Here is a 14,259-nt window from a genome sequence, read left to right on the forward strand (position 1 = left end):
CATCATCACCCACTCTGAGAGATTAAACGCTGTAATTCAGTGTGAGCCTCAGCCGAACAGTAATATGAAGAGAAGAGAGGTAAAACACCTACATTTTGATAGAGCGTTCAGCCCTGATAATTTAACTGACCATCATGTCTATTCATTCTCCCTTCACTCCATCAACAGTCTGTGCTGATTCTAATATTTGAAAAAAATTATTCTATATGAATGACATTTGAATTCAACTGTCAAAAGAAACGTATGCATGAACGAGCCTAACGTGACTTCAAATTGCTCTCTAAAGTGCTTCCCAGTGCAACAAAAGCTAGAAGTTGGTAATAATTCAGATATCCTAAGCTTTGTTCTGCTTTCTGTTTGCTTTCTGTGAATTTTGAAGGTTGCCTTGGAGGTTCAGAGAAATAATTGCCTTTATCCTGAACTTTAGCAGGGAGCTTACTGCAAACACAAATACAGTCAATGTTTTATGCTGTACATTCATCTAATGTCATTGAACACTGGTTACTTTAATAATGTTTACAAACTGTTTTACAAACTTCATATGAATATACTGTATCCTAGTCAAGGCTCATCCTATATAACTCCTGCTGTACAGTCATGGCCAAAGGTTTTGAGAATGACACAAATATGAATTTTCACAAAGTCTGCTACCTCAGTTTGTATGATGGCAATTTGCATATGCTCCATAATGTTATGAAGAGTGATCAGATGAATTGCAATTAATTGCAAAGTCCCTCTTTGCCATGCAAATGAAATAAATCCCCCCAAAACATTTACACTGCATTTCAGCCCTGCCACAAAAGGACCAGCTGACATGTCAGTGATTCTCTCGTTAACACAGGTGTGAGTGTTGACGAGGACAAGGCTCGAGATCACTCTGTCATGCTGATTGAGTTTGAATAACAGACTGGAAGCTTCAAAAGGAGGATGGTGCTTGGAATCATTGTTCTTCCTCTGTCAAACATGGTTAAACGCAAGGAAAAACATACCGTCATCACTGCTTTGCACAAAAAGGGCTTCACAGGCAAGGATATTGCTGCCAGTAAGATTGCACCTAAATCAACCATTTATCGGATCATCAAGAACTTCAAGGAGAGCGGTTCAATTGTTGTGAAGAAGGCTTCAGGGCACCCAAGAAAGTCCAGCAAGTGCCAGGACCGTCTCCTAAAGTTGATTCAGCTGTGGGATCGGGACACCACCAGTACAGATCTTGCTCAGGAATGGCAGCAGGCAGGTGTGAATGCATCTGCACGCACAGCGAGGTGAAGACTTTTGGAGGATGGAACCAACACATCCTCCGAGAGCAACTTCTCCCAACCATCCAGGAACCGTTTGGTGATGAACAATGCCTTTTCCAGCATGATGGAGCACCTTGCCACAAGGCAAAAGTGATAACTAAGTGGCTCGGGGAACTAAACATCGATATTTTGGGTCCATGGCCAGGAAACTCCACAGACCTTAATCCCATTGAGCACTTGTGGTCAAACCTCAAGAGGCGGGTGGACAAACAAAAGCCCATAAATTCTGACAAACTCCAAGCATTGATTATGCAAGAATGGGCTGCCATCAGTCAGTATGTGGCCCAGAAGTTAATTGACAGCATGCCAGGGCGGATTGCAGAGGTCTTGAAAAAGAAGGGTCAACATTGCAAATATTGACTCTTTGCATCAACTTCATGTAATTGTCAATAAAAGCCTTTGACACTTATGAAATGCTTGTAATTATACTTCAGTATTCCATAGTAACATCTGACAAAAATATCTACACTGAAGCAGCAAACTTTGTGGAAATGAATGTTTGTGTCATTCTCAAAACTTTTGGCCACGACTGTACACACCTGTTCTATTCATATAATTGTCAATAAAAGCCTTACTGTCTATACACACCATTCACATACATACAGTACCAGTCAAACGCTTGGACACTCCTATTCATTCAAGTGATTTTCTTTCTTTTTACTATTTTCTACATTGTAGAATAATAGTGAATAGATCAAAACTATGAAATAACACATATGGAATCATGTAGTAACCAAAAAAGTGTTAAACAAATCAAAATGTATTTTATATTTGAGAATTTTCAAAGTAGTCACCCTTTGCCTTGATGATAGCTTTACACACAATTGGAATTCTCTCAACCAGCTTCATGAGGTCATCACCTGGAATGCATTTCAATTAACAGGTGTGCCTTGTTAAAAGTTACTTTGTTGAATTTCTTTCCTTCTTAATGCATTTGAGCTAATCAGTTGTGCTGTGACAAGGTAGGGTTGGTACACAGAAGATTTGGTAAAAGACCAAGTCCATATTATGGCAAGAACAGCTCAAATAAGCAAAGAGAAACAACAGTCCATCATTACTTTAAATCATGAAGGTCAGTCAATATGGAACATTTGAAGAACTTTGTGCAGTCGCAAAAACCATCAAGTGCTATGATGAAACTGGCTCTCATGCAGACCGCCACAGGAAAGGAAGACCCAGAGTTACCTCTGCTGCAGCGGATAAGTTCATTAGAGTCACCAGCTTCAGAAATTGCAGCCCAAATAAATGCTTCACAGAGTTCAAGTAACAGACACATCTATCTCAACATCAACTGTTCAGAGGAGACTGTGTGAATCAGGCCTTTATGGTCGAATTGCTGCAAAGAAACCACTACTAAAGGACACCAATAAGAAAAGGAGACTTCTTGGGCCAAGAAACACGAGCAATAGACATTAGACCTGTGGAAATTTGTCCTTTGGTCTGATGAGTTCAAATTTGAGATTTTTGCTTCCAACCGCCGCGTGTTTGTGAGACGCCGAGCAGGTGAATAGACGATCTCCGCATGTGTGGTTCCCACCCCACCGTGAAGCATGGAGGAGGTCGTGTGATGGTGTGGGGGTGCGTTGCTGGTGACACTGTCTATGATTGATTTAGAATTCAAGGCACACTTAACCAGCATGGCTACCACAGAATTCTGCAGTAATACACCATCCCATCTGGTTTGCTGGGATTATCATTTGTTTTTCAACAGAACAATGACCCAACACACCTCTATTTGACTAAGAAGGACAGTGATGGAATGCTGCATCAGATGACCTGGGCTTTACAATCACCCGACCTCAACCAAATTGAGATGGTTTGGGATGAGTTGGACCGCAGAGTGAAGGAAAAGCAGCCAACAAGTGCTCAGCATATGTGGGAACTCCTTCAAGACTGTTGGAAAAGCATTCCAGGTGAAGCTGTTTGAGAGAATGCCAAGAGTGCAAAGCTGTCATCAAGGCAAAGGGTGGCTACTTTGAAGAATTAAAATGTAAATGTATTTATTTAACACTTTTTTTGGTTACTACATGATTCCATGTGTGTTATTTCATAGTTTTGATGTCTTCACTATTATTCTACAATGTAATAAATAAAGAAATAATAATAAATAAATAATTATTTGCATTCCTGACTGACATTACTCAATCTGATATGTCTTAATTTCTTGTTCTTTTATTTTACTTCTGGATTATGTGAGCATTGTTATTGTATTGCTAGATGTTGCTGCATTGGTGGAGCTAGAAACATACGCATTTTGCTGCATTGGCGATACCATCTGCAAAACTGTGTACGTGACCAATAAACTTTCATTTTATTTGCAGTCATAACCGGAGGAGGAAGAAGAAGCTTGTATGAAATGCTACTTTTAAAAACACGGTGGCGCAGATACGGCTTCGTAATCTCTCCTTCTCTCTCACTCTCTCTCTCTCACACACACACACACACACACACACACACACACACTCCTGATATGATAAATCTCAAAGGTGTGTATAATCATATTAGTCATCGCAGGGCAGGAAAAAAATGTCCTTTCCTGGTTTGATGTCTTTTGAGGATTTAGGAGTCGTCGTTACGCCAAAGTGGCTAGCTGCCAAGCCCTGAAAAAAATCAGTGCATTTACAGTGTCTTTTCTGATCATAGAAATGGGAGAGAAGAGGAACACTGCAATTACTCCACAGGGTATCTACCGAAAAAGACCCATTGACAAATGGGTTAAAGTGGACCATTATGTTTCCTGTCTGTTTCCAAAAGCTGCTAAAAAGTGGCCCTTCTGAGGCCCTGCATCATTTTATTTTTCAAGAGATGCTGAAGTATCATGGCATGTAGGTGGAAATGTGGTTATTGTGGTTCAAATGGACCCCTCACTAAATAGACCCCTCACAAATAGACCCCTATAGTGCCTTAGAAGAGCTAACTTATCAGCAGCTTTTGGAAACAGACAGGACACCAGAGTCATAACGATCCACTTCAACCCTTCCCATTTGTCAATGGGTCTTTTTTCTTCAATTCCCTGTGGAGTAATTGTGGTGTTTCTCTTCTCTCCCCAAGTAGCAGTGAGATAATGCCCTATGGGTAGCTGCATGGCTATTACGAGCAATTTGAGCTACAGGGCTCACAACTAGACCTTGGTTATGTTCAGTAGTAAAATCTCTGCAGATAGTACTTCCCCGTTTCACGCCATTTCAAAACGTTTCCCCTCAACTGAACAAGACAATAGAGGCATTATGTAATGCTATTATCTCATCTCAGAGATCCTGATAGCACATTCATATGTTAGCTCTGAGAACAAACACACTCCTGAATGGTAAATCAACAGACGTTCCTCATGAGAGTCGGAGTGGTTTACTGTTAGCTGAAGGCGATATGGCTGTGTTTACACAGGCAGCCCATTTGTGATCTTTTTCCACTAATTGGCCTTTTGACCAATCAAATCAGCTCTGAGAAAGATTGGATGTGAAAAGATCAGAATTGGCCTGCCTGTGTAAACGCAGCCCATGAGGCACACATCAAAATAAGGGATTTGGAGATAGAGGAACAACAGTAATTTAAAGAGACACACCGCAATGAATTTGTGCTTTTGAATAACTTTAAAAAGCCATGTAGATATATGAAGAGAGCGATCATGATCATATCAGAGAATTTAAAATCTTGAATGAGGTGGTATTTTAGAGGTAATCAGCCTCTGCTGGACATAATTCAGTTACTTTACAGTTGGACCTAAAGTCCAACTAAAGATCTAAAGTCTTTTTGAGACAGTTATTACAGTCTCCTCACTTCACGAATCACAGGTAAGAAGGATAGGGAAACAGTTGGATTATTGATAATAAGCTCCAATGTAAAATGAAGCATGAGGTTGAAAAGAAAAATGTGTGTTTACTGCTTAGAGTTCCATTCTCTATTAGGGACAGACGTGAGATTTAGAGAACACATCTGATAAACCTTGTGATGAAAAAACAAGGACAGTGTTGACTTCTAAAAGTCAACTGATGCTACTAATTAGCATAGGATACATTTCAGACTTTTCTTTCCTTTTTTTTAGGTAATGTTGCCATGACAACTGTTCAATAAACAGAGGATACTTTATGAAGTCACTTCACCCACATGAGAGTGAAGGATACTACAGTTTATGTGAGGGATAACTGTGTCTGTATTCACACATCCATGCCAGCTTGTTTTCAGTACAAATAATATATTCTCACTACTCAGGTAGAGGCTAAGAGGCTGATATCATTACAGTCCCAACTGTGACCCTGCGAAACCCTGCACTTTGAGTAATTTACATCTCTCTCAAGCAGACACGGGACACAGCGCAAAATAATTGCCAAGCCAAGAGGTAAACCAAATCTTTAAAGGAGTGCAATTTTCATTTATATTGTCCTATAATTCCTATTTCATTGCCACCTGAAGACACTAGGTCCACGCCTGTTAAATGTCTAAATGACCCCAGGGTTTCACACACACGAAGACAGACAGAGAACTCATCTTCTGATCCACACCTCATAAAGGGCAGGTCAAGAGGTGTCGGAGCTGGCTACCAATATTTCATGACTTCTCCTTCTCAGACTCCCAGGCTTTGAAGGCTACGACACAGACACACACACAAATGCGTGTGTGCATGCAAACAGACAGACACACACACACACACACACACACACACGGCAAGGGAATGTTTTGAACAAAGCAGGCCGCCGCCCTAAGCACTGTGCATCTGTTCATGCCCTTTCACCTATTGTGCTTTCACCTGCTTTAAATATTCCAATGTAGACTGTATAATGGGTATCTATACTATGTTTTTCTAGGTTCGTATCAGGTTAGGAATAACTCCAGAGTACAATGTTTTCTTCTCTCCAGGTCTATCCAGAATAGAAAATCAGTGTGCATTGAGCTAGCTAATCGACCTAGCTTCTGAAAATCTGACGAGTTTTGTTTTCTGCAAAGAGGTTGAATTCTTGGTCAGGGTTGTTCTTGTTCAGGGTTGTCCTGGACTCATTGTGAACTGTGAGACTGTTCCTTTTGGTCTGGGTTTTTGTCCTTCAACGTCCCTGCAGCACTGGCGGTGAGCCACTTGAAAAATACATCTGAAAGAAACACTACTTCAAGGTAAAGTTAGGTAGGAGGCTATTGATGAAGTACCCGCTTTAAATTCTTAAATACTTTCCCCCAACATTCCAAATCTTTTCCGACACGCACGATACAGGAAGTTATTTTTCCAACCGTCTTCGGTAAGAGAACTTTGTGGGTAAACGCAAATGGTCCTTTTCCTCTATGCCCTATGTGTATTCAAACTAAAAACCTTGTGGAGAAATAGGCCCTAATGCTTTGAAAATATACACTTTTCCCACCAACCAATGCTGTAAGATAGCTAGACAGACAGACAGGCTGATCAATAAACAGCACAGTGACCTTGCCTCTGTAAATCTGACCTCAGCAGTGGATCAAGGCTTGACAGGACCTGTGGGGGATGGCTCGAATCAAAATAAGAGGAAGACATACTTCTCAGACCAGACTAACCCTGTCTTAGTGTACTCTCCATAGAGATACACACATCACTCTATCCATCTCCGGGGTACTCCCTCTCTCTCTAAACAGTCTCCTCTGCTTATTCTGTTCTGTTTTTTCTTCTCTCCACTGATCTGTTCCTTCTAATCCTGTACTGTACAGTGTACTCTTCCTCTCTCTCTGAAACCAAAATGTTGTTTGGTTTTCCCTCTCCTCTCCTGTCCTGTACTTACTTCTGTTAATCTGTTCTGTTCTGTTCATCTGTTCAGTTAATTTGTTTTGTTCATCTGTTCTGTTCTGTTCAGTTAATCTGTTCTATTCTGTCCTGTTCTGTTAATCTGTCCTGTTCTGTTAATCTGTCCTGTCCTGTTCTGTTAATCTGTTCTATTCTGTCCTGTTCTGTCCTGTCCTGTTCTGTTCTGTTCTGTCCTGTTCTGTTCATCTGTCCTGTTCTGTTCTGACCTTTTAATCTGTTCTGTTCTGTTCTGTTCATCTGTCCTGTTCTGTTCTAACCTTTTAATCTGTTCTGTTCTGTCCTGCTCTGTTCATCTGTCCTGTTCTGTTCTGACCTTTTAATCTGTTCTGTTCTGTCCTGTCCTGTTCATCTGTTCTGTTCTGTCCTGTCCTGTTCATCTGCTCTGTTCTGTCCTGTTTTGTTCACCTCTCCTGTTCTGTCCTGTTCTGTACTGTTCTGTCCTGTCCTATTCATCTGTTCTGTTCTGTCCTGTTCTGTTCATCTGTTTTGTTCTGTCCTGTTCTGTTCATCTGTTTTGTTCGGTCCTGTCCTATTCATCTGTTCTGTTCTGTTTTGTTCTGTTCTGTCCTCTCCTGTTCTGTTCTGTTCTGTCCTCTCCTGTTCATCTGTTCTGTTCTGTTCTGTTCTGTCCTGTTCATCTGTTCTGTTCTGTCCTGTTCATCTGTTCTGTTCTGTTCTGTTCTGTTCATCTGTTCTGTTCTGTTCTGTTCTGTTCTGTTCTGTCCTGTTCTGTTCTGTCCTGTTCTGTTCTGTTCTGTCCTGTTCTGTTCTGTTCTGTTCTGTCCTGTTCTGTTCATCTGTTCTGTTCTGTTCTGTTCTGTCCTGTTCTGTTCTGTCCTGTTCATCTGTTCTGTTCTTTTCATCTGTTCTGTTCTTTTGCTTTTGCTTCTCCTTCACCTTGTCTGTTTGCTCTCCTCCTCCTCTCCTCCTTATTCTGTGGTTCCTCCATTCCCTTTCTGTTTTCTCTCTTCTCCTCCTTTCTACTCTTTCTCTTCTTCTTCCCTCTGTTCTTAGAGCCTGCTGAGACTGGCAGTCTGTCGGGCTGCGCTCCCTGCACATTGATTCCAGTAAATTTACCAATTACCGTACAGGCTCTGCCCAGACAGCTCGGGGTCTAGGGCCACAGACTCACTGCACAATGTGCTACTTAATTACACATGCTGAGAATGCTGCTCTCTCGCTCAGCAGAGGAACACGCAGGTATTGCAGGAGTTGTTTTATAACCTACATGCGCTAACACACAGATTAATTTGGGAGTACTTTTAGGTCTCTGTATTCTAACAATGGGAAAGGTTCTTCATATAATGATGGCAGACGATATGATTTTCAATAGATATCTGCAGTATACTATAGAACTGACATTTAACAACCCATTTGTGAAGGTTGTTAGGTATTCTGACTTTCTCTGGTCACCAACTGTGACTCAGTAGTAATCTGTCTCTCTCTCTCTCATCATCACTACCAGTCCCATGTAGCGCTGCAAATTAATGTCTGTGTGGATTTTGGCATCTAGTTCTGTCTCTCGTCTCTTTCTCTTCCACTATGGATACTGTGTGACTCCGTGCCTACAGCCCCTTCCCTCTCTCTCTCTTTCCATTCCATGCCAGGAAAGAAACGAACATGGTAAGATATTTCACATTTCCTATGCAAATGTTTGCTCATCATAGTGCAGTTAAGACCCTGGTGGCGGCCGGTCGAGGTCGCTCTGCTCTCTCTGGAGGGAGAGAGGTTATGAAGTTTTCACTGGCACATATTTACGAGAGAGAGGGAGAGAGCGAGATAGCGAGAGGGAGAGAGAGTGAGAGAGACAGAGAGAAGTAAAAATCCCCCACCAAACTGCTCCAGCTCCCAACATCTAGGCTGGCTGGGGTTCTCAGTGGCACAGACTTCACTTAGCATCATGGGCTAATTTATTCTCTGATGTTTGTTACACTGAATGACTGCCACTACTAGAAGCCTGTATAGGCATCAGCTGTGACGGTCTTGGAATTTGAGGTTACGGTAATTGGTCAGGCAATATACACGGTCACCGAAATAACCGTTCAGGGTTAAACAAGACATTCACTTCGTTATTATCAAGTAATTTCCATATTATTCAGGTTATTACTCACAAATATTAAATCAACAAATGAAGAAATGCCAAGTTGTAGTGGATCTGTCGCATTTTCGTATTAACACAACATTAATGAAGTCACCATAAAGATATATGCCTACCATGTCCTTGTCTGTTGGCTTTTCTGCATATAATCCTAATTCGACGCACAAAACCATTCATTCAAACGAAGACCGATGGGTTTTCTCCCACTTTTCCCCAAATAGCTGCATACGCGGTCATTCGATGGCATTGGGATATGTTCTTCAAAGAGAGGATGCCATAATTTGAGAAATAATGTAGCCGAAGAAAATAAGCCTTTTACGAGATTAAATCATGAAAGGAGCATTTGACTGTTATTAAAGAGATGGAGTCCAGACAGGCTACTTTAGGAAACTTTCTGAATGGACATATAGGCCTATAGAGAGAATAAGTGAACTCACACACACACACACCCCTGTAAAAGAACCCGTCAATCAAAGCCACCAGCGAATGTCATATTCTGTAAAAGAGCAAATATTTCTCCTTTCCTTAAAACGTATTAACAAACCTAGGCCTACCTTATGATTTCACGAAAGTAGGCTATAAGATCATGAACTGACAAGGAAAGTGTAACGATCGTTGTTGGAAGGATTGGACCAAGGTGCAGCGTGGAAGGTGTTCATCATGTTTATTCATGTGAACCAGCAACAAAACAATAAAGAGTAACAGAACGAACGTGCAGCTTTGTAGTGCAAAAAGGCTACAATACAAAAACAAGATCCCACACACACAACAGGTGGAAAAAGGCTGCCTAAATATGATCCCCAATCAGAGACAATGATAGACTGCCTCTGATTGGGAACCATTCTAGGCCAACCTAGAAATGAAAAACTAGAATGCCCACCCTAGTCACACCCTGACCTAACCAAATAGAGAAATAAAATGATCTCTAAGGTCAGGGCGTGACAGAAAGTATGAAGGGGAGAGCTATGCTATAGTATGAAGATGAAGTTGACAATCATTCAAATAGAAATAAATACACGCAACAGAGCCATAGCCTATTTATCAGCAATGCTGATTATACTGTAAGGAACATATGGCGCCGACAGACATGGCAGTTCTGCTTCTAGCTCCAAAGCAACTTTGCAGTATTTCGTTATTTTGTGTGTTATTTCTTACATTTTTTACACCACAACGTGTTTTGTGCTATTACATTCAGCCGGAAAGAACGTTTGGATATCAAAGAGGTGGTAACTCAACAGCATTACGACGAGGAATAGTGCTTTCCTGAATTGGATCCTTTGTTCGTTCCCGCAGGGCAATTGAACTTATCCCAGAGGCTGATCCAAGACGCTGCGGGTGGAGATGAGGTATTCGGAGTGGACTTCTAGTCTGACTCAGGAGGGAGGGACACCACCACCGCTTCTGAGTATATTACTCGCCAATGTTCAGTCTATGGGCAATAAAGTAGACGAGCTCAGGGTGAGGATCTCCTTCCAGAGAGACATCAGGGACTGTAACATACTCTGTTTCACGGAATCATGGCTCTCTCCGGATATACTGTCCCAGTACATACAGCCAGCTGGGTTCTCAGCACATCGTGCAGACAGAAAGTAAGCACTCTCCGGGAAGAAGAAAGGCAGAGGTGTATGTTTCATGATTAACTACTCATGGTGTGATTGTGAGAGCATACAGAAACTCAAGTCATTTCGTTCATCTGACCTAGAAAACCTCACAATCAAATGTTGACCGTATTACCTCCCAAGATAATTATCTTCGGTTATAGTCACAGACGTGTATATTCCCCCTCAAGCCGATACCACGACAGCCCTCGTGGAACTCCACTGGACTTTGTCCAAACTGGGAACCACTTTTACTGAGGCTGCCTTTATTGCAGCTGGGGATTTTAACAAAGCAATTTTGAGGAAATTGCTCCTGAAGTTCTATCAACACATTGGCTGTAGTACACCGCGCTACTAAAACACATGATCACTACTATTCGCCCTTTCGGGATGTCTACAAGGCCCTCCCCAGCCCTCCCTTCGGAAAATGAGATCACAACTAAATTTTTCTCCTCCCTTCCTCTAGGCAGAACCTCAAACAGGAAGTACCAGTGCTAAGGTCTATTCAACGCTGGTCTGACCAATCGGAATCCATGCTTTAAGATTGTTTTGATCACGCGGACTGGGATATGTTCTGGGTAGCCTCTGAGAATAACATTAACAATGTCACGGACATGGTGACTGAGTTAATGTATGGGGATGTTGTTCCCACGGTGACTATTAAAACCTACCCAAACCAGAAACTGTGGATAGATGGCAGCATTAGTGCAAAACTGAAAGTGCAAACCACCGCATTTAACCATGGTAAGATGACTGGGAATATGGTTGAATACAAACAGTGTAGTTATTCTCTCCGTAAGGCAATCAAACAGGCAAAAAGTCAGTGCAGAGACAAAGTGGAGTTGCAATTCAACGGCTCAGACACGAGTCATATGTGGCAGGGTCTACAGATAATCACGAATTACAAAGGGAAAACCAGTCAAGTCACGGACACCGACGTCTTGCTTCCAGACAAGCTAAACACCTTCATCACCCGCTTTGAGGATAGCACAGTGCCACCGACCGGCCCGCTCCCAAGGACTGTGGGCTCTCATTCTCTGTGGCCGACGTGAGTAAGACATTCAAGCTTGTTAACCCTTGCAAGGCTGCCAGACCAGACAGCATCCCTAGCCGCGTCCTCAGTGTTTACGGACATATTCAATCTCTCCCTATTCCTATCCCAATATATCCACCATTGTTCCTGTACCCAAAAAAGCAAAGATAACTGAACTAAATTAGTATAGCCCCGTTGCAGTCACTTCTGTCATCATGAAGTGCTTTGGGAGGCTAGTTAATGATCATATCACTTCTACGTCACCTGAATGGATGTCCCACAAGGGTTCGTGCTCAGCCCTCTCCTGTACTTCCTGTTCACCCATGACTGCGTGGCTGCGCACGCCTCCAACTCAATCATCAAGTTTGCAGATGACAACTGTAGTAGGCCTGATTACCAACAATGATGAGACAGCCTACTGTGTGACTCCGTGCCTACAGCCCCTTCCCTCTCTCTCTCTTTCCATTCCATGCCATGAAAGAAACGAACATGGTAAGATATTTCACTTTCCCTATGCAAATGTTTGCTCATCAGAGTGCAGTTAAGACCCTGGTGGCGGCCGGTCGAGGTCGCTCTGCTCTCTCTGGAGGGAGAGAGGTTATGAAGTTTTCACTGGCACATATTTACGAGAGAGAGGGAGAGCGAGATAGCGAGAGGGAGAGAGAGTGAGAGAGACAGAGAGAAGTAAAAATCCCCCACCAAACTGGTCCAGGTCCCAACATCTAGGCTGGCTGGGGTTCTCAGTGGCACAGACTTCACTTAGCATCATGGGCTAATTTATTCTCTGATGTTTGTTACACTGAATGACTGCCACTACTAGAAGCCTGTATAGGCATCAGCTGTGACGGTCTTGGAATTTGAGGTTACGGTAATTGGTCAGGCAATATACACGGTCACCGAAATAACCGTTCAGGGTTAAACAAGACATTCACTTCGTTATTATCAAGTAATTTCCTTATTATTCAGGTTATTACTCACAAATATTAATCAACAAATGAAGAAATGCCAAGTTGTAGTGGATCTGTCGCATTTTCGTATTAACACAACATTAATGAAGTCACCATAAAGATATATGCCTACCATGTCCTTGTCTGTTGGCTTTTCTGCATATAATCCTAATTCGACGCGCAAAACCATTCATTCAAACGAAGACCGATGGGTTTTCTCCCTCTTTTCCCCAAATAGCTGCATACGCGGTCATTCGATGGCATTGGGATATGTTCTTCAAAGAGAGGATGCCATAATTTGAGAAATAATGTACTTCCTGTTCACCCATGACTGCGTGGCTGCGCACGCCTCCAACTCAATCATCAAGTTTGCAGATGACAACTGTAGTAGGCCTGATTACCAACAATGATGAGACAGCCTACAGGGAGGAGATGAGGGCTCTGGCGGAGTGGTGCCAGAAAAATAACCTCTCCCTCAACGTCAACAAAACAAAGGAGCTGATCGTGGGCTACAGGAAACAGCAGAGGGAGCACGCCCCTATCCACATTAACGGGACCGCAGTGGAGAAGGTGGAAAGCTTCAAGTTCCTCGGCGTACACCTCACTGACAATCTGAAATGGTCCACCCACACAGACAGTGTGGTGAAGAAGATGCAACAGTGCCTGTTCAACCTCAGGAGGCTGAAGAAATTCACCTTGGTCCCTCAGACCCTCAGGAACTTTTACAGATGTACAATTGAGAGCATCCTGTCGGGCTGTATCACCGCCTGATACGGCAACTGCACTGCCCACAACCGCAGGGCTCTCCAGAGGGTGGTATGGTCTGTCCAACGCATCACCAGAGGCACACTGCCTGCCCTCAAGGACACCTACAGCACCCAATGTCACAGGAAGGCCAAAAAGATCATCAAGGACATCAACCACCTGAGCCACGGCCTGTTCACCCCGCTATCGTCCAGAAGGTGAGGTCAGTACAGGTGCATCAAAGCTGGGACAGAGAGACTGAAACACAGCATCTATCTCAAGGCCATCAGACTGTTAAATATCCATCACTAGCCGGCTACCACCTGGTTACTCAACCCTGTACCTTAGAGGCTGCTGCCCTGTATACACAGACATGGAATCACTGGCCACTTTAATAATGGAACACTAGTCACTTTAATAATGTTTACATGCTGCTTTACTCATCTCATATCTATATACTGTATTCTATTCAACTGTATTTTAGTCAATGCCACTCTGACATTGCTTGTCCTAATATTTATATATTTCTTTACTCCATTCTTTAACTTTTTAGATTTGTGTATTGTTGTGAATTGTTAGATACTACTACACTGTTGGAGCTAGCATTTCGCTACACCCGCAATAACATCTGCTAAATATGTGTATGTGACCAATAAACATTTATTTGATTTGATCATTTGAATGGCTGTAATAATAAAAAACAGACTTTGTTGACTAACTGTGTGAGGTGAAGAAAAAATGTGAGAAGCAGGCCAGGTACCTCTATGCGTGCTAATGCGCACG

The 14,259-nt window shown here is 42.5% G+C and overlaps 1 protein-coding gene across 1 annotated transcript in view; it reads right to left on the bottom strand.

The window, feature by feature from the left end:
- The window catches only part of LOC110534499 (polypeptide N-acetylgalactosaminyltransferase-like 6), a 246,825-nt gene that overhangs the window by 183,280 nt on the left and 49,286 nt on the right, over positions 1-14,259 (bottom strand). The gene's annotated exons all lie outside the window — the stretch shown is intronic.

Source organism: Oncorhynchus mykiss, chromosome 10 (assembly GCF_057628025.1).
Source record: "Oncorhynchus mykiss isolate SJ-2025 chromosome 10, ASM5762802v1, whole genome shotgun sequence".
In the NCBI taxonomy this organism is placed as follows: Eukaryota; Metazoa; Chordata; class Actinopteri; order Salmoniformes; family Salmonidae; genus Oncorhynchus; species Oncorhynchus mykiss.